Below are 24,150 nucleotides of genomic sequence, written 5' to 3'. Positions count from 1 at the left end.
AAGGACGCTATGAGGACAAGTCTTCTCCGGAGCTGAGGCAGAAATCTCAAAGACCACAAGGCACCACAGTTAATCGAGGGTGACGAGCTCTATAGCACTGTAATCCCAGAGTGACCATGTGGGGAAATTCCTATTGATACTTACTGTTTATGATGTTATTAATTCAAACTTTCTGAAGCTTATAACTAAACCAATCAATTTCAGACATGTCCTTGCATACCCACTTTGCAGCTATGCTTCATTTAAAGTCCCAATATAAAATATATTCTTTTTTTATTATATATATATTGTTTAGCAGAGACTCTAGAGAAAATTGCAATATTTTATGTCACACGGTATTTGCGCAGAGGTGTTTTTAAACGCAACTTTTTGGGAAAAGGGACACTTTCATGAATTAAAAAAAAAACAAAAAAAACAGTAAAATTAGCCCAATTTTTTTACATAATGTGAAAGATAATGTTACGCCGAGTAAATAGATACCAAACATGTCACACTTTATAATCGCACGCACTCGTGGATTCACGACAAAGTACGGTACCTAAAAATCTCAATAGGCGACGCTTTAAAAAAAGTTTTACGGTTACCAGGTTAGCGTTGCAGAGGAGGTCTAGTGCTAGAATTATTGCTCTCGCTCTGACGATCGCGGCGATACCTCACATGTGTGATTTGAACACCGTTTACATACGCGGGCGCGACTTCCGTATGCGTTTTCTTTGCTTCGCGAGCTCGCGGGGACGGTGGGCGCTTTAAAAAATTTTTTTAAATTTTTTTATTTATTTTAAAATGACTAAATTGTTTTAAAAAAAAAAAAAATTGATCACTTTTATTGCTGTCACAAGGAATGTAAACATCGCTTGTGACAGTAATAGGTGGTGACAGGTACTCTTTATGGAGGGATCGGGGGGTCTAAAAGAACCCCCACCCCTCCTTTACACTTCAATGTATTCAGATCGCCGAAAACGGGCGATTCTGAATACCGTATATCTTTTTAAAACCGGCGCCATTGGCAGCTGAGTAAACGGGAAGTGACGTCATGACGTCGCTTCCGTGTTTACTATGAGGAGACTGGAATGACGCCGCTTACGGCTTCGTTCCAGTTCCTCCCCAGCAGCCGGAGGCAGCGCAACTTGAATCGGTGCTCCCCTTTTAGCCGCATCGGTTGTTATGCCTGGATAGCCAATCGCCTGCTGAAAAGAACGGTACCGGGATGATGCCTCAAGGTGCGGGCATCATCCCGGTATACCCCCCCCCGGAAGCTGAGTACACACATCTGCGTACGCTCGGCGGGAAGGGGTTAAAGTAACGCAACTCTGAATAGCAAAAAAAAAATGGCCTGGTGTGGAAGGGGGGGGGGGGGTAAATCTTTCGGAGGGCAAGCGGTTAAGCCTAGGCATGCTTTTGAATGCGGCGCAAGAAAATATGGAACGCTTCACGAATTTGCGTGTCATCCTTGCGCAGGGGCCATGCTAATCTTCTCTGTATCGTTCCAATTTTAGTATATGTCCTGCCGAAGCGAGGACAATCCAATGGTGACCCTCAGAGGTATATAAGGACAACTAGAGCCAGAAATGTCAGGTCATGGGGAGCCTGGTAATAATGTATGGGGGGAGGGGGGATAATAAGGATTTAGGGATCAATGTATCGGTGGCGATTTGAGGAAATGAATATGATCAGATCAGCTTCTCCTTACAACACATTCCGATGTTCCATACACAGATCAATAACCAATCATCTACAGATCAGATACAAGCAGCACATGCAAATGAACACAGCAGCCACAGAGGATTGTGGGAGGAGGGAGGGGCCATTCTTAGACTATGTATCTAATTACATTGTATATAATTACATTGTAGCTTATTATATTGTATCTGATTAAATTGTATTTGATTATATTGTATTTGATCACATTGTAGTGTCAGTATATTAGAAGATGTTGCGGGGGATGGGAGGAGGACAAACATGGAGACCAATTAGAGTCGGTGGTGATCATCTTTAACTGATTTCTCTTCAATAGTAAAATGTTTGGAAAAAATTGTATATAATGACTGTGTTTCCCCCAAAATAAGCCCTAGTGTGTCCAAAATGAAAAATAAGACCTGGGCTTATTTTTGGGGGGAAACACGGTGTATATACCACAGCGCAAACCAAAATAAAGTAGATCAGACTGCTAGTAATGTGAATAAATCATGCAGAGGATCTGGTGAGTTCAACCACTTTGGGGATGAGGGATAGGGATGGAGGGATGGGGGATGGGGATAGGGATGGAGGGATGGAGCGGTGGGGCACGTTACCATTTATGTGGATAGTTACTTTCTTGCAGCACTTTGGGAATTGGCAGCACAGAGATTGTGAACGAGGTTTTGCAATTGGAACTTTATTAATGCAATTTTGCACATTTATTTGAACTTTCACTGGCCACATGCTTGCTCATAACTCATATTTTTTTACAGTTTCTTCCGCCTACATGATTTACGCACATTCCTAGCCCTCTAATCTACTTTATTTGGGTTTGTTTGCGCTGTGGTCTATATAGTGGTCTATATATTTATACACCATTTTGTTCCATATGTTTGACTTTTTTTTTTTTCACGCACAGCAGCGGAAAGTTTTATCCCGATCTTACACATAGCGCGGGTGATTGTTTAAAGCGGAGGTCCACACAAAAATGTAACTTCTGCTTTTCGGACCCCCCTCCCTCCGGTGTCACATTTGGCACCATTCAGGGGGGTGCAGATACCTGTCTAAGACAGGGATTTGCACCCACTTCAGGGCATAGATTCCCATGGGAGTCTACGCCTCTTCCCGCCCCACCCCCGTGCTGTCTGCTGGGACATGCACGGGTCCCAGAAGATAGCGGGGACCAGTCAGGATGCGCAGTGCGACTTGCACATGCGCAGTAGGGAACCGGGAAGTGAAGCCGCGACGCTTCACTTCCTGATTCCCGCACAGAGGATGGCGGCGGCCAAGAGCTGATCGGCTTCGGCATCGTTGGACCCTGGGACAGGTAAGTGTCTGTATATTAAAAGTCAGCAGCTGCAGTATTTGTAGTTGCTGGCTTTTAATATTTTTTCTTAGGTGGACTCCCTCTTTAATAGTAAAATGTTTTTTCTGCGAGGCTCCCTTTTAATCCTATCACTACCAGACCCGTTTTGAACTTGTTTGTTTGTTTTTTTGCACACATGGATAAAATAATATGACATGTGACATAAAGTGGTGGCAGTAAAAGGAATTTAAAAAATTGCATATATATTATATTAATAATGTATTTTTTTTTTTCATTTAATTGCTATAATGTGATGGGGGGACCTCTGATGTGATGGGGGGACCTCTGATGTGATGGGGGGGACCACTGATGTGATGGGGGTTCTGATGTAATGGGGGGGCTCTGATGTGATGAGAGGACCTCTGATGTGATGGGGGGACCTCTGATGTGATGGGGGGACCTCTGATGTGATGAGAGGACCTCTGATGTGATGGGGGGGCTCTTATGTGATGGAAGGATCTGTGACGGGGGGGACCTCTGATGTGATGGGGGGACCTCTGATGTGATGGGGGGACCTCTGATGTGATGGGGGTTCTGATGTAATGGGGGGGCTCTGATGTGATGAGAGGACCTCTGATGTGATGGGGGGACCTCTGATGCACAATGAGATGAAATAGATGAGGATGTACGCCATTTTGGGCGTATGCTACAAACAGAGTGCGCATTCAGCGTGTCGTGCTTTACACAACTCCTGGCGCATAACCGCATAGTGTGGCATTGTCTAATCTCAATGGGCGACTAGGCAGGTTCTGCGCTCTGTACGTCCGCATGCATGAAACCTCTATATATAATTTTTTATTTTTTTAGTAGTTCATAATAAGAGGGAAAAAAATCCTAATTGATCACATATTATTATTATTATTTGGTGCAAGAAAATATGGAACGCTTCACGAATTTGCGTGTCATCCTTGCGCAGGGGCCATGCTAATCTTCTCTGTATCGTTCCAATTTTAGTATATGTCCTGCCGAAGCGAGGACAATCCAATGGTGACCCTCAGAGGTATATAAGGACCACCAGAGCCAGAAATGTCAGGTCTTGGTGAGCCTGGTAATAATGTATGGGGGGGGTGGTAATAAAGATTTACAGATCAATGTATCGGTAGTGATTTGAGGAAATTAATATGATCAGATCAGCTTCTCTTTACAACACATTCCGATGTTCCATACACAGATCAATAACCAATCATCTACAGATCAGATACAAGCAGCACATGCAAATGAGCACAGCAGCCATCACAGAGGATTGTGGGAGGAGGGAGGGGCCATCCTTAGACTGTATCTAATTACATTGTAGCAGATTACATTGTAGTGTCAGTGTATTAGAAGCTGTTGCGGGGGATGGGAGGAGGACAAAATGCATAGAATTAGAGTCGGTGTCGATCATCTTTAGCTGCTTTCTCTTCAGTAGTAAAATGTTGTTTATTCTGCGAGGCTCCTTCTAACCCTTTCACTACTAGACACGTTTTTGAAGTTTGCGTGTTTTTTGCACACATGGTTAATAAAACATTTGACATGTGGGGACCTCTAATATAATGGAGGACCTCTGATGGGGGGGGAGTCATCTGATCTGATGGGGGAACTTTGACATGATGGAGGGACCTCTAATGTGATAGTGGAACCTCCAACGTGATGGAAGTACCACTGGGGGGGGGGGGGGCGCACTGATGTGAGGGGGGACCTTTGATGAGATGGGAGGACATCTTATGTGATATAGAGACATATGATGGAGGGACCTCTGATGTGGTGGAGGGACCTCTGATGTTTTGGGGGGATCTCTGATTTGATAGGAGGACAGCTGATGTGATGGTAGGAGCTCTGATGCAATGGGAGAACCTCTGATGTGATGGTGGAAACTATAACGTGATGGGAGTACCACTGATAGATGGGGGGGGGGGGGGGAGCACTGATGTGATTGGGATCCCTCGGATGGGATAAGGGGACCTCTGATGTGATGGAAGGACATCTTTATGAGATGGGGGACCTCTGATATGATATAGAGACATGTGATGGGAGGACCTCTGATGTGATGGGGGGCTCTGATGTGATGGGGGGCTCTGATGTGATGGGGGGGACCTCTGATGTGATGGGGGGCTCTGATGTGATGGGGGGACCTCTGATGTGATGGGGGGACCTCTGATGTGATGGGGGGCTCTGATGTGATGGGGGGACCTCTGATGTGATGGGGGGGACCTCTGATGAGATGGGAGGACAACTGATGTTTTGGAGGGATCTCTGATTTGATAGGAGGACATCTCATGTGATGGTAGGACCTCTGATGCAAAGGGAGGACCTCTGATCTGATGAGGGACCTCTGATGTGATAGGATGGGATGACCTCTGATTTGATTGAGGACCCGCTAATGTGATGGGGGGGGGTGGACTTCTGATTTCTTGGGAGAACCTCTGATGTCATGAGAGTGCCTCCGATGTAATGAGGGGGGAGGGGACTCTTATGTGATGGGAGGACTTCTGATGTCATGAGAGTGCCTCCGATGTAATGAGGGGGGAGGGGACTCTTATGTGATGGGAGGACTTCTGATGTCATGAGAGTGCCTCCGATGTAATGAGGGGGGAGGGGACTCTTATGTGATGGGAGGACTTCTGATGTCATGAGAGTGCCTCCGATGTAATGAGGGGGGAGGGGACTCTTATGTGATGGGAGGACTTCTGATGTCATGAGAGTGCCTCCGATGTAATGAGGGGGGAGGGGACTCTTATGTGATGGGAGGACTTCTGATGTAATGGGAACCTCCAATGCGACTTTTAAGGCTTCATGCACAGAGCCTGTGTAGTCACTCTGCAGGGACTCAGCGCCCAATGAGATGAAATAGATGAGGCTGTGCGCCATTTTGGGTGTATGCTCCAAACACAGATATGGCGCATTCTGCCGTGTGGTGCGTTACACATACGGCCGCGTGCGTGAAACCAAAAACCGGTCATACACCATTAGAATTTAGTTTCACATTTTTCAATTTAGAAAATCAAATGCTAAAAGAAAAGGAAATGTTTAACAACATTGGTCATCGAACGTACTGAGAATGTTTGTACGAACATTCATATGAAAAAACCTACTAGTGTATGGCCAGAGAAAATATGGAACGCCTCGCGATTATACGTGTCATCCTTGTGCAGGGGTATATATATATATACATTTTATTTTATTAATTTTTTTTTTTTTTAATAGTTCATAATAAGAGGGAAAAAAAATCAGAATTGAGCACATATTATTATTATTTGGTGCAAGAAAATATGGAACGCTTCACGAATTTGCGTGTCATCCTTGCGCAGGGGCCTTGCTAATCTTATCTGTATCGTTCCAATTTTAGTTTATGTCCTGCCAATATGGGCCAAAGACAGTCCAACGATGACCCTGATCTGTATATAAAGCCTCCAAATAATGAACTAAAGGAAATAAACGGCATAAAGCATATTTTGAAGCAAAGCAACGTATGCAAATGAGCTGCTCTGCCGCCAAGCATTGGCGGAGTGCAGAACCCGCCCACCAGCCGTCATTGAATGGCTACAACTTACACATAAATGAGTTACATAGAAACCAAAAAGTGCCTTTAGTGACTAAGTAGCAGAGTGGCGCAGCGGAAGCGTGCTGGGCCCATAACCCAGAGGTCGATGGATCGAAACCATCCTCTGCTAGGTGTCTTTTTTTTTTCTTTTGTAATTAAAAAAGATTATATATATATGTATATATATATATATGTATATATATATATATATATATATATATATATATATATGTATATATCTATATATATATATTTTTTTTTTTTTTAAATATAAACTGTTTATTGGAGGCTTTTTAAGAAATTAAAGATATATTTTATTCCATTCGTTTTTTAATAATATTTTAAACCCATTTAATTTTTTTTTTTTTAAGCAAGTCATTATTGCAGCCTCCCTATCATGAGAGTATTTGTATTCATATTCTCTGTACAAAAACAATTAGCACTGTCTGTGATACTTTATTTATTTCCATTTTTTTTTTCCCCCCAAATGTTGGTCCTTTTGATTTGGCAAAAAAATTAACCCCCCCCCCCCCCCCGTGGTGATTAAATACCACAAAAAGAAAGCGCTTGCCGAAAAAGTACAACTGCACCGCCAATCTAACCGCAATATGTATCTACATTATTTTTTTTTATTTTTTTTAGTATAGCCATGGCAACAGTACACAACAAGATAACAAGAGTGAAAAGCTTCACTAACTAATCTGTCCTCCTGCTTTCTGCTGCTTTCTGTCCCCAGCCTGCAGAGAGGAACTGATGTGCAGGGGGGGGGGGGGAGAACGGATGTGCAAGGGGGTATAGAGAGCAACTGATTTGTGTGTTGTGGGGGGGGGGGTTTACAGTGGGGACAAAAGGTGGGGGATACAGTGGGGAACAGAGGTATGGGGGGTCTACAGTGGAGAACAGAGGTGCTGGGGGGATACAGTAGAGAACAGAGGTGCTGGGGGGGTCTATATTGGAGAACAGAGGTGCTGGGGGTCTACATTGGAGAACAGCTGTGGGGGGTCTACATTGGAGAACAGAGGTGCTGGGGGGTCTACATTGGAGAACATAGGTGTGGGGGGGTCTACATTGGAAAACAAAGGTGCTGGGGGCTCTACATTTGAGAACAGAGGTGGGGGGGTCTACATTGGAAAACAAAGGTGCTGGGGGCTCTACATTGGAGAACAGAGGTGTGGGGGGTCTACATTGGAGAACAGAGGTGTGGGGGGTCTACATTGGAGAACAGAGGTACTGGGGGGATACAGTGGAGGACAGAGGTGCTGGGGGGGGGGAACTACATTGGAGAACATAGGTGTGGGGGGGGTCCACATCAGAGAACAGAGGTGTGGGGGGTCTACATTGGAAAACAGAGGTGTGGTGGGGTCTACATTGGAGAACAGAGGTGTGGGGGTCTACAGTGGAGAACAGAGGTGCTGGGGGGATACATTGGAGAACAGAGGTGTAGGGGGATACAGTGGCAAACAGAGGTGCGGAAGGCATACAGTAAAGAGCAGAGGTGCAAGGGGGTTCAATGGAGAACAGAGATGCTAGGGGGGGGGGATACAGTGGAGAACAGAGGTGTGGGGTCTACATTGGAGAACAGAGGTGCTGGGGGTCTACATTGGAGAACATAGGCGTGGGGGTGTCTACATTGGAGAACATAGGTGTGAGGGTGTCTACAATGGAGAACAGAGGTGCTGGGAGGTCTACATTGGAGAACATAGGTGTGGGGGTTCTACATTGCAGACTTACAATCGCCACCCCCGGACCAGTAGGAGGGACCAAGGGTCCACTGGGAGGTCAGATGTGTGTACCTCCTCAGAGGGGGAAGAAGGCACTCCTGGAGCATGTAGACATCACTCTGCTGAGTAGAAAGAAATGTCAGTGCCGCTTGCCTTCTAGATGTCTCCTTGATACTCCTCACATTAATGGAAAAGATTGAGATCTCTGCCATAAGGAAAAAGGGTATGAGGTCTAGTCAGCAAGGGACCGAACTTGCCTCCCCGGAGGGGGGTCTTCCGTTGCTTCCTCTGCCTGTCATGTGTTCTCGGTCAGACTGAGCTCCTCCAGGACAGCCTCCATCATCTTTTGGTTGATGTTGAGGTCAGGCTCAGGGTCGGCCATGATCTCCTCCTCTCCCCCCTCATCCTCATCCTCCTCCCCCGCCGACTCGAGGTCCTCCACTATTGGCTCTGGTCCATCGCTGTCGCGCTGGTCCCCATTGGGCCTTTTAGTGGAGGTGGCGGGTTCTTCTGCTCTTGGACTCCTTGGCTTCCATTTCCGGCTTCCTGTTGGTCCACTGGTGGGGGTGGAAGGGAGAGCGGGGAAGTCCTCCAGGGAGGACAGGTCCGGGGTGGGTGGGGGAGGGGTGGGGAGGGTCTCCTCCAGCACAGAGGTGGTGGGTGGGGGTGTGCTGGAGGCAGGGGTTGGGGCAGGGGCTGTGGCCGGGCAGGGGAAGGGGTCTGGGCGGGGGCCTGGGAAGGGGCTGGGGTAGGGGTGGTGGGAGTGGGCTTACCAGTGGCCTTCCGAGGGTTCCTTTGCTTTTTCCGGCTGCTTCTTCCCGGTGCTGGTGGATAGCTTGCCCTGGATCAGGGCTCCAGCATATGACCGGGTCCTCTGGGGGCAGTGTTTAAACACATGCTCGGCCGCTCCGCAGAGGTTGCAGGCTTTGGACCTTGGACAATCCTTGGTCTCATGGCCTGTGACCCTACAGAACCTGCAAGCAAGCTCTGTGCAATCCTTACCCATATGTCCGGTGTGGCTACACCTGTTACAGGTGTAGGGTATGCCGGGGTAGATGTCCAGGTGCTGGTGCAGGATGTCCCCTGAAGGGTAATTCCTGAACTTGCAGAGTACAGACCACTTACCTATCCATAAGCCGTTGGCATCAAGGATTTGGACAGGGTCCTTCACCACGGTGCAGAACCTCTGGAGGTAGGTGGCTATGTCCTTACCTGGGGTATGGGGGTTCTTCCTGGCCACCATCACCCTCTTTTCGTCCCGTGTTATGGGGCAGTTCGCAGCGAACTTACGGAAAGGGGATTCAGGACCACTCGTCCTCACCATCTCCCAGTACCTTCTGCAGAAATATTTCTGCACCCAGGCGTCTGTGACCCTAGGATCGGCCCTGCATGCATGTCAGGTAGGTAGGTCCGTGTAAAGGTCAGTGTGTGTCAGGTAGGTGAGTTTAGTGGTCAGCATTGATAGGCACTGGTAGCCAGGCAACCAACAAGTGAGCTTACTCCCTACCACACAACAACACAGCCCAGCCAAAAAAAAAAAGCCCGCGCCACATACACCCCCTTGGACTTTAGGCTGAAACCATAGGGGGGGGGGAGAAAATATGGAACGCTTCACGAATTTGCGTGTCATCCTTGCGCAGGGGCCATGCTAATCTTCTCTGTATCGTTCCAATTTTAGTATATGTCCTGCCGAAGCGAGGACAATCCAATGGAGACCCTCAGAGGTATATAAGGACAACCAGAGCCAGAAATATCAGGTCATGGTGAGCCTGGTAATAATGTATGGGGGGGGTGGTAATAAAGATTTACAGATCAATGTATCGGTGGTGATTTGAGGAAATGAATATGATCAGAACAGATTCTCCTTATAACACATTCCGATGTTCCATACACAGATCAATAACCAATCATCTACAGATCAGATACAAGCAGCACATGCAAATGAGCACAGCAGCCACAGAGGATTGTGGGAGGAGGGAGGGGCCATCCTTAGACTGTATCTAATTACATTGTAGCAGATTACATTGTAGTGTCAGTGTATTAGAAGCTGTTGCGGGGGATGGGAGGAGGACAAAATGCATAGAATTAGAGTCGGTGTCGATCATCTTTAGCTGCTTTCTCTTCAATAGTAAAATGTTGTTAATTCTGCGAGGCTCCTTTTAACCCTTTCACTACTAGACCCGTTTTTGTAGTTTGCTTGTTTTTTGCGCACATGGTTAATAAAACATTTGACATGTGGGGACCTCTAATATAATGGAGGACCTCTGATGTGATGGGGGGTCGGCCTGGTCATTGTGTTACACAATGGCCACCTTGTTCACTCTCCTCTCCACTATCCCTTCCCCACTTCATTTATTTATTTATTTTGTGTGTGTCACGTCTCTGTTTGTCACTGTGCACGTGTGATGAGTAGGGTGTCGGTCTTCGGGCCAACCCTGAAAGTCTTGTGAGGGGGTGGACATAGGCCTTCTGGCTTGGTTCACCCTCTCTCTTGGGGTGGTCTCCCTTTGGGGGAGCCCCAACCAAGTACCTGGGTGGGTCTGTTTCGGCAGACCTTCCGGAGAAAGGCGGTCATCTGATTTCGGCCAGATGGGCCATGTATTTGGTACCTCAGTCCCCGTCTGGAGCCTAACGCCCCGGGGGATCAGGGTAAGGTTCTTCCTCATGGAGGACAGTGGTACACCCGTTGCACATTTTTGTGTTCACTCTTGATGTGTGTCCACTTTTTTTGGCACCGGGTGGAAGTTTTTGGGTGTGTTTTGCACGCCACAGACTTTTCCCAAAAAAAAGGGGGGTACTCTGACCTGATGGGGGGAGCTCTGATGTGATGGGATAACCTCTGATATGATGGAGGGACCTCTAACGTGATGGAAGTACCACTGATTGGGGGGGCATTGATGTGAGGGTAGAACCTCTGATGTGATAAAGGGCCTCTGATGTGATAAAGGGACATCTGATGAGATGGGTGGATCTGTGATGTGATGGGGGACCTTTGATGTGATGGGGGGACCTCTGATGTTATGGGGGATCTCTGATTTGATAGGAGGATGTCTGATGTGATGGTAGGAGCTCTGATGTGATGAGGGGACCTCTGATGTGATGAGAGGACATCTGATGCAAAGGGGGAACCTCTGATCCGGTAGGGGACCTCTGATGTGATTGGGAGACCTCTGATGTGATGGGAGGACCTCTGATGTGATGGGAGGACCTCTGATGTGATGGGGGGACCTTTGATCCAGGGTGGCTTTGGCCAATTATGACTCAGGGGGTTTAGTACATGCCCCACACTATATAAGGCCTTGCATAGTGTGTTGCGTCGGCGGAGAGAGATAGACAGAGAGACAGTGTCTTTGAATTTCATTTGAAGCTGTTGCAATTACAGTCGGTGTATTGTGCCATCTGCACAGTGTACGCCTAAAGCTACCCCAATTGCTGGTGTTATGCTGATCCTATCCGCAGGCAGCTGTAGCAATTATAGTCGGTGTATTGTGCCACCTGCACAGTGTACACCTAAAGCTAACCCAATTGCTGGTGTTCTGCAGATCCTATACCACAGGCAGCTGTAGCAAGTACAGTCGGTGTATTGTGCCACCTGCACAGTGTACACCTAAAGCTAACCCAATTGCTGGTGTTCTTCTGGTCCTATACCACAGGCAGCTGCTGCAGCCATTACAGTCGGTGTATTGTGCCACCTGCACAGTATACGCCTAAAGCTACCCCAATTGCTGGTGTTATGCTGATCCTATACCGCAGGCAGCTGCAGTAATTACAGTTGTGTACTGTGCCATCTACACAGTGTGCACCTAAAGCTACTCCAATTACTGTTGTTCTTCAGATCCTATACAGCAGACAGCTGCAGTAATTTACAGTCGGTGTATGGTGTCATCTGCACAGTGTACACCTAAAGCTACCACAATTGCTTGGGCAGGTACCCGGGCAGGGCCGTCTTTAAGGCAGGGCAAAAGGGGCAGCTGCCCTGGGCCCTGTCATTGTTGTGGGGGCCCAAAGCAGCTGCCTCATACTTGCCAACTATCCCAGTGTAAATTCCCTTGTCCCATTGAAGTTTTAGTCCTGTGCTATGTCCCGATATCTCAGTGAGAAGTGCTGGTACTAATGCTGCCCAGCTCTGCCCTATTGCTGTGTACAGGTGACTCACCTGCAGATCCTGTGTTTACATTAACTGGCATTCATATGTAAATAGTGGTGGCATTACTAAGTAAATAGATGCAGCTGGCAGCATTTATATGTAAATAAAGGCAGCATTCATATATGTATCATGCTCCTCTGCAGTTGAGGAGATGATGTGCTGTGACTTCTAGCAGCCAATCAGTGAGCAGTATTACTTTACAGTAATCTCTAGCAACCAATTAACAAGCAGAAATCATTTTGCTGTAACCTCTAGCAACTAATCAGTGAGCCATAATGTGTGCTGTAACCTCTAGCAACCAGTCAGTAAGCAGTAATGATATGCTGTAATCTCTGGCAACCAATCGCAATCGCTGCCTGATCTGACTCAGTAAACTGATTTTAAGTCTAGCTGCTATTTATTGTATGTCTCAGAGCAGGTGGAGAGCAAAATTGCATGGGGGGGACCCCCGAGAAAAATTTTTGCCCAGGTCCAATCAATATTAAAGACGGCCCTGTACCCGGGCTTACAGGATGTCCCTGAGGCAGGCCAGGAAAGTCTGTGTGCATTTTTGCCGGTCATATAATGCCAGTGCTCGGCTGGCTGACGTCCAAAAGGAATTGAACCTGCCCAAGAACCGCCTAATCTGTGACACCAGGTGGAACTCAACGTTGGCCATGCTGCAGCGGCTGCAAACGCAGCAGAGGGCCATCAATGTGTACCTGTGCGACTACGGCCCCAGGACAGGGTCAGGGGAGCTTGTTTTTTGACAGTGACAGTGCATGCATCAATGACACTGTACCTCTTGTCCACCTGTTGGAGCTACACTGCGTGGAATAATGGACAGGGCACTTGAGGCAGAACAGAGGCAGGAAGAGGAGGACTTCCTTGCCTCTCAAGGCCCCCTTTAGTTTAGAGGGTCCTCCATCATATCAGAGGTCATCCTAACACATCAGAGGTCATCCCATCCCATCAGAGGTCCCCCCATCACATCATTAGGTCCCCCGCTCACATCATAGGTTCCCCCCATCACATCATAGGTTCCCCCAATCACATCATAGGTTCCCCCATCAGATCAGAGTACTCCCAATCACATCAGAGGTCCCCCCATCACATCCGAGGTCCTCCCAAGAAATCAGAGGTCCACTCCCCCCTCCCCATCACATTAGAGGGTCCTCCATCATATCAGAGGTCATCCTAACACAACAGAGGTCATCCCATCCCATCAGAACTCCCCTCCCCTCAGAGTTCCCTCATCAGATCAGATGTCCCCCATCACATCAGAGGTCATCCTAACACAACAGAGGTTATCCCATCCCATCCCATCAGAACTCCCCACCCTCACATCAGAGGTCCCCTCAATCAGATCAGATGTCCCCCCCATCACATCAGAGGTCATCCTAACACAACAGAGGTTATCCCATCCCATCCCATTCAGAACTCCCCTCCCCTCACAGTTCCCTATTCAGATCAGAGGACCCCCCATCACATCAGATGGCCTCCCATCACATCTGAGGTCATCCTAACACATCAGAGGTCCTCCTAACACATCAGATGGCCTCCCATCACATCAGAGGTCCCCCCATCAGAGGTCATCCCATCCTATCACATCAGAACTCCCCTCCCATCACATCATAGGTTCCCCCATCACATCATAGGTTCCCCCATCAGATCAGAGTACTCCCAATCACATCAGAGGCCCCCCATCACATCAGCGATCCTACCAAAAAATCAGAGGTCCACTCCCACCTCCCCATCACATTAGAGGGTCCTCCATCATATCAGAGGTCATCCTAACACATCAGAGGTCATCCCATCACATCAGAACTCCCCTCCCCTCACATCAGAGTTCCCTCATCAGATCAGAGGTCCCCCCATCACATCAGATGGCCTCCCATCACATTAGAGGTCCTCCTAACACATCAGATGGCCTCCCATCACATCAGAGGTCCCCCCACCACATCAGAGGTCATCCCATCCTATCACATCAGAACTCCCCTCCCATCACATCAGAGTTCTCTCATCAGATCAGAGGTAGGGATGAGCCAAACACCCCCCCGGTTCGGTTTGCACCAGAACCTGCAAACGGACCGAAAATGTGCACGAACTTTAGAACCCCTTTAAAGTCTATGGGACTCGAACGTTCAAAATCAAAAATGCTAATTTTAAAGGCTAATATGCAAGTTATTGTCCTAAAAAGGGTTTGGGGACCCGGGTCCTGCCCCAGGGGACATGTATCAATGCAAAAAAAAGTTTTAAAATGGACGGTTTTTTTTTTGGGAGCACTGATTTTAATGATGCTTAAAGTGAAAAAAAAAAGTTAAATGTTCCTTTAAATATGGTGCCTGGGGGTGTGTCTATAGTATTCCTGTGAAGTGCCATGTGTCTTCCGTGTTTAGAACAGTCCCTGCACAAAATGACATTTAACGGAAAAAAAGTCATTTAAAACTGCTTGCGGTTTTAATGTAGTGTCTGGTCCCAGCAATATGGATAAAAATCATTGAGAAAAATGGCATGGGTACCCCACCCCCCACCCCGCCCATTACCAGCCCCTTTGGGTCTTGTATGGATATTAAAGGGAACCCCGTACCCAAATTAAAAAAAGGAACGGCGTGGGGCCCTTTCTCAACCTTTTCAACACAGAGGAACCCTTCAAATAATTTTCCGGTCTTGGGGAACCCCTGCTAAAAATGAGAAATCTACAACTCATGATACATTAGTGTGATAGTCAGTGTTGAAGAATGGTCCTTACACTTGTGGTCATTGGGAAGAATTACCTCCTTACAGATAGTTAAAAAGATCAATGGTGTCGGTGGGAACTTATCTGAGAGGCAGAAATTTCCCAATGCTGAAGGAACCCCTACAACCTCTGGAGGAACCCTGGTTGAGAATCACTGCCCTATATACTCAGAACAGCAGTATACAGGTGGTGCAAACAAGACAGGGACTGTGTAGGTTTGTTGTGTTAAGTAGAATCTGTTTTGTAATTTTGAACTGGTACATTTTTAAAGTGTAGCTCCAGTCAAAAAATCTATTTTTAAGCTTTTTGGAAAACATAGGGAAGGGTTATCACCCCTGTATCATTTTTTTTCGCTGTCTGTGCACCTCTTCAGAAGATTTCACCTCACTTTCTGTCCCAATGGCAAATGTTTTCTGAAAATGTGTTTTTTTTAGTAAAACAAGGATTGGTGATAAAGCATCAGTGGAGAGGAGACACGTTTTTCCCTTATCAACTCTTACAGGAGAGAATTTCCCTTCCTAGGTGTAGATTTCATCTCACTTCCTGTTGTCTCCTTCCGTTTGCAAGTAGGAGACGTTTGTAGGTTGGATGTTTGAAAGTAGGGGCCTGCTCTATATGTTCTGCAGAAATTTGGGCATAAGGTGTTGGTTTTGCCACAACACTGTAAGCCCTCAAAGTGACTCTTGGTGGGCGCTGGAGCGCCCTGCTGTGAACTATTATATCAAGAATTGTAATTACATGCCATTGTTGAACAGTGGTAAAAAAAATTGGGCCTTTGGTGGTGGTGGTGCCACGACACTGCAACCCCTCACAGATACTCAAGTAGGAGTGCAGGAATAAGCCCTGCTGCAATGTATTACATCAAAAATTGTAATTAATTGCCCCTGTTAAACAGGGGCTGAAAAATTGGGCCTTAGGCACTGGTGCTGGTGCCACAACACTGCAACCACTCACAAATATTGTAGTTGAGCGCAGCAAGGAACCTTCCTGCAAAATATTGCATCAAAAATTGTAATTACACGCCTCTGTTAAAGAGGGGCTGAAAAATTGGGCCTTAGCCACTGGTGGCAGCACCCAGAACCAAAAATGTTCTTCCAAGCTATCAAAAAAATTATTCAGTTACATCAGCTTCAAGTGCTTGGTAGCTAGCGGTGATCCAAGACTGATTCATTTTTATGAAGGTCAGTCGATCAACCGAGTCGGTGGACAGGTGCACCCTGTGATCGATTGCAAAGCCTCCAGCAGCACTGAATGTGCGTTCCAAAAGAACGCTGGATGCAGGACAGGCCAGTAGCTCAATTGCATACTGTGCAAGCTCTGGACAGTGATCCATCCTCAAGACCCAGTAACCCAGAGGATTTTTGGTGGGAAAGGTGTCCAAGTCTGATCTTGCCCCTAGGTCTTCCTGCACCATGTAAATCAGACGCTGGCGATGGTTGCTGGAACCGATCATACCTTGGGGCTGCGGACTAAAACATTGTCTGAATGCATCGGTCAGACGGCCACCTTCTCCACCGCTCCTTCTATGACTGACCGAAGCCTCAGCAACACGTTGTCCAGGACCAGGAATTTGTAACCTCCCAGTCTCTGGGAACGCTTTGCACAGGCCTTTCTGCAAGTTCTCCCGAAGAGGTCTCATCCTCTGCTCCCTCTGCGATGGCAAGATAAGGTCCGCAACTTTACCCTTGTACCATGGATCAAGGAGAGTTGCCAGCCAGTAATGATCCCTCTCCTTGATCCCACGAATACGAGGATCCTTCCACAGGCTTTGCTGGATCAGGGAGGCCATGCAGCGTAGGTTAGCTGAGGTATTCGGTTCAGAGTCCTCAAGGTCACTAAGGACGACATGATCCGCAGCCACCTCCTCCCAGCCATGTACAAGTCCACGGGTTTCTTGGGACTGTAAATTATCCCTAAAACACCCCTGCAGAGCTATCAGAATCTCTGCCCCAGTGTGGCTCTTGTCCCCAAAGCACACCAGCGCAAGCACGGCATGGCATCTTTTTGCCTGCGTACTTGCGCAGCCCCTTGAACGCCAGAGCACCGCTGGTTCCGAGGACAAATCACAGAAAGAACCCATGGAGGAAGAAGAAGAGAAGGGGGTAGAGGAGAGAGGTGTGTCAGAATCACCGGTAATAGTAGCATTTTGGAGGTGTGGTACAGAGTGGAATGTACCCTGTTTAAAGTATTTGTTTTTTTGTATATTTTCTTGCAAAATAAAGTATACATTTTCAATCAAAAAAACATGACTGCCAGATTGCTGTCCTTCTTGGGCATCCCCTCTCTCTGGGCTCACATTACTGCCTTCCTCTAGCTGGGTATCATCATCAGAGCCTTCAAAACGCTGGGCATCCTCATTGAGCATGTACCCAACACTGTGCTCAAACAGTTCGGGGGACTCCTCAGGAGGACATGGTGGGGCTAGGGAAGGAGTGACTGATGCCATTGAGATGAGGGAAAAGGCCGCTTTGGCAGCTGCTTTGCCTGTACCCTGAGCCTGGGTGAGAGAGGATGAGGAGGATGAGGAGGGCTTGGTCATCATTCTACCAAGTCTTCGGCTCAACGCACCCAGCTGCCGAAAATAAGGACAAGCATGTCCCATGGTCACGTTCTGATGAGGATGCATCGCGTCCACGACCAGCACTGTTGCCTCTAGACACAGAGCCTGCTTGCCCTCTTTTATTGGCTTGTGACTGTCTGCCTCTCCTTGTTGGCCTTCCAGACATACTAATAGCCTGCAGGGAGATGTAGCTGCACACAGCTGGGATGTATATACTGATTATACTGCAGCTAGCAGAATCAACTGCCTGCATGTAGTATTATTACTATGAGAACACCAGCAATTGGGGTAGCTTTAAGTGTACACTGTGCAGATGGCTCAATACACAGGCTGTAATTGCTGCAGCTGCCTGCCTGTGGTATAGGATCAGCAGAACACCAGCAATTGGGGAAGCTTTAGGTGTACGCTGTGCAGGTCGCACAATACACTGACTGCAATTGCTGCAGCTGCCTGCCTGTGGTATAGGACCAGCAGAACATCAGCAATTGGGGTAGCTTTAGGTGTACACTGTGCAGGTGGCACAATACACAGACTGTAATTGCAACAGCTTCAAATTAAATTCAAAGACACTGTCTCTCCATCTATCTCTCTCCTCCGACGCAACACACTACGCAAGGCCGCCGCGCAGGCGGCCTTATATAGTGTGGGGCATGTACTAAACCCCCTGAGCCGTGATTGGCCAAAGCCACCCTGGATTTGGCCAATTACAGCTCGCTGTACAGACGGCGCTGTGATTGGCCAAGCATGTGGGTCATAGTGCATGCTTGGCCAATCATCAGCCAGTAATGCACTGCAATGCTGCAGTGAATTATGGGCCGTGATGCACCCCTCGAATTTAGCGCAAACGTCCCATAATATTCGGAATTCGCCGAGCGGTCGAACAGCCAATGTTCAAGTCGAACATGGGTTCGACTCGAACACGAAGCTCATCCCTAATCAAAGGTCCCCCCATCACATCAGAGATCACCAAATCACATCAGAGGTCCTCAGATCACATCAGAGGTCCCCCACTGGATCAAAGGTCCCCCCTTTGCATCAGATGTCCCCCATCACATCAGAGGTTCTGCCCTCACATCAGTGGCACCCCCCATCAGTGGTACTTCCATCACGTTAGAGGTCCCTCCATCATATCAGAGCTTATCCCATCACATCAGAAGTCCCCCCATCAGATCAGAGGTCCTCCATTATATTAGAGGTCTCCACATGTCAAATGTTTTATTAACCATGTGTGCAAAAAACAAACTTCAAAAACGTGTCTAGTAGTGAAAGGGTTAAAAGGAGCCTCACAGAATAAACAACATTTTACTATTGAAGAGAAAGCAGCTAAAGATGATCGACACCGACTCTAATTCTATGCATTTTGTCCTCCTCCCATCCCCCGCAACAGCTTCTAATACACTGACACTACAATGTAATCAGCTACAATGTAATTAGATACACGGTCTAAGGATGGCCCCTCCCTCCTCCCACAATCCTCTGTGGCTGCTGTGCTCATTTGCATGTGCTGCTTGTATCTGATCTGTAGTTGTAAGGAGAAGCTGATCTGATCATAATCATTTCCTCAAATCGTTATCCATACCGATACATTGATCCCTAGATCTTTATTATCCCCGCCCCCTCCCCCATACATCATTACCAGGCTCACCATGACCTGACATTTCTGGCTCTGTTTGTCCTTATATACCTCTGAGGGTCACCATTGGATTGTCCTCGCTTCGGCAGGACATATACTAAAATTGGAACGATACAGAGAAGATTAGCATGGCCCCTGCGCAAGGATGACACGCAAATTCGTGAAGCGTTCCATATTTTCTTGCACCAAGTAATAATAATAATAATAATAATATGGGCTCAATTAGGATTTTTTTCCCCTCTTATTTTGAACTATTAAAATTTTTTTTTTTATATATATAGAACCTGCCTCGTCACTCTCCCGGCGTATCGTCGCCCATTGAGATTAGACAATGCCGCACTATGCGTTTATACGCCAGGGGTTGTGTAAAGCACGACACGCTGAATGTGCACTCTGTTTGTAGCATACGCCCAAAATGGCGTACATCCTCATCTATTTCATCTCATTGTGCATCGGAGATCCTCCCATCACATCAGAGGTCCCCCCATCACATCAGAGGTCCCTCCATCACATCAGAGGTCCTCCATCACATCAGAGGTCCCTCCATCACATCATAGGTCTCCCATCACATCAGAGGTCCCCCATCCCATCAGAGGTCCCTCCATCACATCAGAGGTCCCTCCATCACATCATAGGTCTCCCATTACATCAGAAGTCCCTCCATCACATCAGAGGTCCCCCCATCACATCAGAGGTCTCCCATCACATCAGAAGTCCCTCCATCACATCAGAGGTCCCTCCATCACATCAGAGGTCCCTCCATCACATCAGAGGTCCCTCCATCACATCATAGGTCTCCCATCACATCAGAGGTCCCTCCATCACATCAGAGGTCCCTCCATCACATCAGAGGTCCCCCATCACATCAGAAGTCCCTCCATCACATCAGAGGTCCCCCATCCCATCAGAGGTCCCTCCATCACATCAGAGGTCCCTCCATCACATCATAGGTCTCCCATCACATCAGAAGTCCCTCCATCACATCAGAGGTCCCTCCATCACATCAGAGGTCCCTCCATCACATCAGAGGTCCCCCCATCACATCAGAGGTCTCCCATCACATCAGAAGTCCCTCCATCACATCAGAGGTCCCCCATCCCATCAGAGGTCCCTCCATCACATCAGAGGTCCCTCCATCACATCATAGGTCTCCCATCACATCAGAAGTCCCTCCATCACATCAGAGGTCCCTCCATCACATCAGAGGTCCCTCCATCACATCAGAGGTCCCCCCATCACATCAGAGGTCCCCCATCACATCAGAGGTCCCCCATCTCATCAGAGGTCCCTCCATCACATCAGAGGGCCCCCATCACATCAGAGGGCCCCCATCACATCAGAGGTCCCCCCATCACATCAGAGGTCCCCTCATCACATCAGAGGGCCCCCCATCACATCAGAGGTCTCCCATCACATCAGAGGTCTCCCATCACATCAGAGGTCTCCCATCACATCAGAGGTCTCTCCATCACATCAGAGCCCCCCCCCATCACATCAGAGGTCCCCCCATCACATCAGAGGTCCCCCCATCACATCAGAGGTCCCTCCATCACATCAGAGGTCCCCCCATCACATCAGAGGTCCTCACATCACATCAGAGCCCCCCCCATCACATCAGAGCCCCCCTCCCATCACATCAGAGGTCCCTCCATCACATCAGAGCCTCCCCATCACATCAGAGGTCCCCCCATCACATCAGAGGTCTCTCCATCACATCAGAGGTCCTCCCATCACATCAGAGCCCCCCCCCATCACATCAGAGCCCCCCCCATCACATCAGAGGTCCCTCCATCACATCAGAGGTCTCTCCATCACATCAGAGGTCCTCCCATCACATCAGAGCCCCCCCCCATCACATCAGAGGTCCTCCCATCACATCAGAGGTCCCAGCAGTATGAAGAAGAACCCTGAACCAGCCACTTCCTCTGGAGATCTGGGGCATGCCGCTGCCTCAACCTCCACCTCTACCCCAGCCGGCACCAGCCATCCGAGACCAGCTAGGCCGTACCTGCCTGCCGACGGGCTCCCCACCTTGGAGCCTTGGATGAAACAGACGGTCGTACGCCAGCTGAGAAAGGTGGACGGGAGAGTCCCCGACATGACCCCGGAGATCTTCGGAAAGAAGATGATACTGGAGCAGGGGTTCAGCAAAGCGGAGACGCTTTCAGTCCAGGCCTTCACAAAAGGTATTTTCTTCATAACTTTTGTGTCATTACCGGTCTGCAGAAGGTACTGGGAGATGGTGAAGACGAGTGGTCCTGAATCCCCTTTCCGTAAGTTCGCTGCGAACTGCCCCATAACACGGGACGAAAAGAGGGTGATGGTGGCCAGGAGGAACCCCCATACCCCAGGTAAGGACATAGCCACCTACCTCCAGAGGTTCTGCACCGTGGTGAAGGACCCTGTCCAAATCCTTGATGCCAACGGCTTCTGGATAGGTAAGTGGTCTGTGCTCTGCAAGTTCAGGAATTACCCTTCGGGGGACATCCTTCACCAGCACCTGGACATCTACCCCGGCATACCCTACACCTGTAACAGGTGTAGCCACACCGGACATATGGGTAAGGATTGCACAGAGCTTGCTTGCAGGTTCTGTAGGGTCACAGGCCATGAGACCAAGGATTGTCCAAGGTCCAAAGCCTGCAACCTCTGCGGAGCGGCCGAGCATGTGTTTAAACACTGCCCCCAGAGGACCCGGTCATATGCTGGAGCCCTGATCCAGGGCAAGCCATCCACCAGCACCGGGAAGAAGCAGCCGGAAAAAGCAAAGGAACCCTCGGAAGGCCACTGGTAAGCCCACTCCCACCACCCCTACCCCAGCCCCTTCCCAGGCCCCCGCCCAGACCCCTTCCCCTGCCCGGCCACAGCCCCTGCCCCAACCCCTGCCTCCAGCACACCCCCACCCACCACCTCTGTGCTGGAGGAGACCCTCCCCACCCCTCCCCCACCCACCCCCCGGACCTGTCCTCCCTGGAGGACTTCCCCGCCCTCCCTTCCACCCCCACCAGTGGACCAACAGGAAGCCGGAAATGGAAGCCAAGGAGTCCAAGAGCAGAAGAACCCGCCACCTCCACTAAAAGGCCCAATGGGGACCAGCGCGACAGCGATGAACCAGAGCCAATAGTGGAGGACCTTGAGTCGGCGGGGGAGGAGGATGAGGATGAGGGGTGAGAGGAGGAGATCATGGCCGACCCTGAGCCTGACCTCAACATCAACCAAAAGATGATGGAGGCTGTCCTGGAGGAGCTCAGTCTGACCGAGAACACATGACAGGCAGAGGAAGCAACGGAAGACCCCCCTCCGGGGAGGCAAGTTCGGTCCCTTGCTGACTAGACCTCATACCCTTTTTCCTTATGGCAGAGATCTCAATCTTTTCCATTAATGTGAGGAGTATCAAGGAGACATCTAGAAGGCAAGCGGCACTGACATTTCTTTCTACTCAGCAGAGTGATGTCTACATGCTCCAGGAGTGCCTTCTTCCCCCTCTGAGGAGGTACACACATCTGACCTCCCAGTGGACCCTTGGTCCCTCCTACTGGTGCGGGGGTGGCGATTGTAAGTCTGCAATGTAGAACCCCCACACCTATGTTCTCCAATGTAGACCTCCCAGCACCTCTGTTCTCCAATGTAGACCTCCCAGCACCTCTGTTCTCCAATGTAGACACCCTCACACCTATGTTCTCCACTGTAGACCTCCCAGCACCTCTGTTCTCCAATGTAGACACCCCCACGCCTATGTTCTCCAATGTAGACCCCCAGCACCTCTGTTCTCCAATGTAGACACCCCCACACCTATGTTCTCCAATGTAGACCTCCCAGCACCTCTGTTCTCCAATGTAGACCTCCCAGCACCTCTGTTCTCCAATGTAGACACCTCCACGCCTATGTTCTCCAGTGTAGACCCCCCAGCACCTCTGTTCTCTAATGTAGACCCCACACCTCTGTTCTCCACTGTATCCCCCCCCCCCCCTAGCATCTCTGTTCTCCATTGAACACCCTTGCACCTCTGCTCTCTACTGTATGCCATCCGCACCTCTGTTCGCCACTGTATCCCCCTACACCTCTGTTCTCCACTGTATCCCCCCAGCACCTCTGTTCTCCACTGTATCCCCCCAGCACCTCTGTTCTCCACTGTAGACCCCCACACCTCTGTTCTCCAATGTAGAGCCCCCACACCTCTGTTCTCCAATGTAGAGCCCCCAGCACCTCTGTTTTCCAATGTAGACCCCCCACACCTCTGTTCTCTGATGTAGACCCCCCCACACCTATGTTCTCCAATGTAGTTCCCTCCCAGCACCTCTGTTCTCCACTGTATCCCCCCTGCACCTCTGTTCTCCAATGTAGACCCACCCACACCTCTGTTCTCCAATGTAGACCCCCCACACCTCTGTTCTCCAATGTAGAGCCCCCAGCACCTTTGTTTTCCAATGTAGACCCCCCACACCTATGTTCTCCAATGTAGACCCCCCAGCACCTCTGTTCTCCAATGTAGACCCCCCCACACCTATGTTCTCCAATGTAGACCCCCCCACACCTATGTTCTCCAATGTAGACCCCCCAGCACCTCTGTTCTCCAATGTAGACCCCCCACAGCTGTTCTCCAATGTAGACCCCCAGCACCTCTGTTCTCCAATGTAGAGCCCCCAGCACCTCTGTTTTCCAATGTAGACCCCCCACACCTCTATTTTCCAATGTAGACCCCCCACACCTCTGTTCTCTGATGTAGACCCCCCCACACCTATGTTCTCCAATGTAGTTCCCTCCCAGCACCTCTGTTCTCCACTGTATCCCCCCAGCACCTCTGTTC

General features: G+C 49.0%; 5 non-coding genes and 1 pseudogene across 5 annotated transcripts; 1 reads left to right on the top strand and 5 right to left on the bottom strand.

Annotated features, from left to right (window-relative positions):
• Positions 1–1,413: 1,413 nt before the first annotated feature.
• On the bottom strand, positions 1,414–1,520 carry LOC143937578 (U6 spliceosomal RNA). Its single transcript, XR_013263675.1, has one exon. It is a non-coding gene; the product is annotated as a U6 spliceosomal RNA (small nuclear RNA).
• A 2,394-nt stretch (positions 1,521–3,914) lies between these two features.
• LOC143937576 (U6 spliceosomal RNA) lies at positions 3,915–4,021 on the bottom strand. Its single transcript, XR_013263674.1, has one exon. It is a non-coding gene; the product is annotated as a U6 spliceosomal RNA (small nuclear RNA).
• Positions 4,022–6,285: 2,264 nt separating this feature from the next.
• LOC143937583 (U6 spliceosomal RNA) lies at positions 6,286–6,397 on the bottom strand. Its single transcript, XR_013263679.1, has one exon. It is a non-coding gene; the product is annotated as a U6 spliceosomal RNA (small nuclear RNA).
• Positions 6,398–8,579: 2,182 nt separating this feature from the next.
• LOC143934961 (uncharacterized) overlaps positions 8,580–24,150 on the bottom strand; it is a 98,524-nt pseudogene continuing 82,953 nt past the window's right edge.
• LOC143937575 (U6 spliceosomal RNA) lies at positions 9,880–9,986 on the bottom strand. Its single transcript, XR_013263673.1, has one exon. It is a non-coding gene; the product is annotated as a U6 spliceosomal RNA (small nuclear RNA).
• LOC143937574 (U6 spliceosomal RNA) lies at positions 19,417–19,523 on the top strand. The gene has a single exon (XR_013263672.1). It is a non-coding gene; the product is annotated as a U6 spliceosomal RNA (small nuclear RNA).

The sequence above is a fragment of the Lithobates pipiens genome, unplaced genomic scaffold (assembly GCF_037356315.1).
Source record: "Lithobates pipiens isolate NorthernLeopardFrog02 unplaced genomic scaffold, aLitPip1_a1.2 Scaffold_28, whole genome shotgun sequence".
Lineage (NCBI taxonomy): Eukaryota > Metazoa > Chordata > Amphibia > Anura > Ranidae > Lithobates > Lithobates pipiens.
The sequence above is the reverse complement of the archived record's forward strand: the minus strand, read 5'-3'. Positions and strand labels throughout refer to the sequence as shown.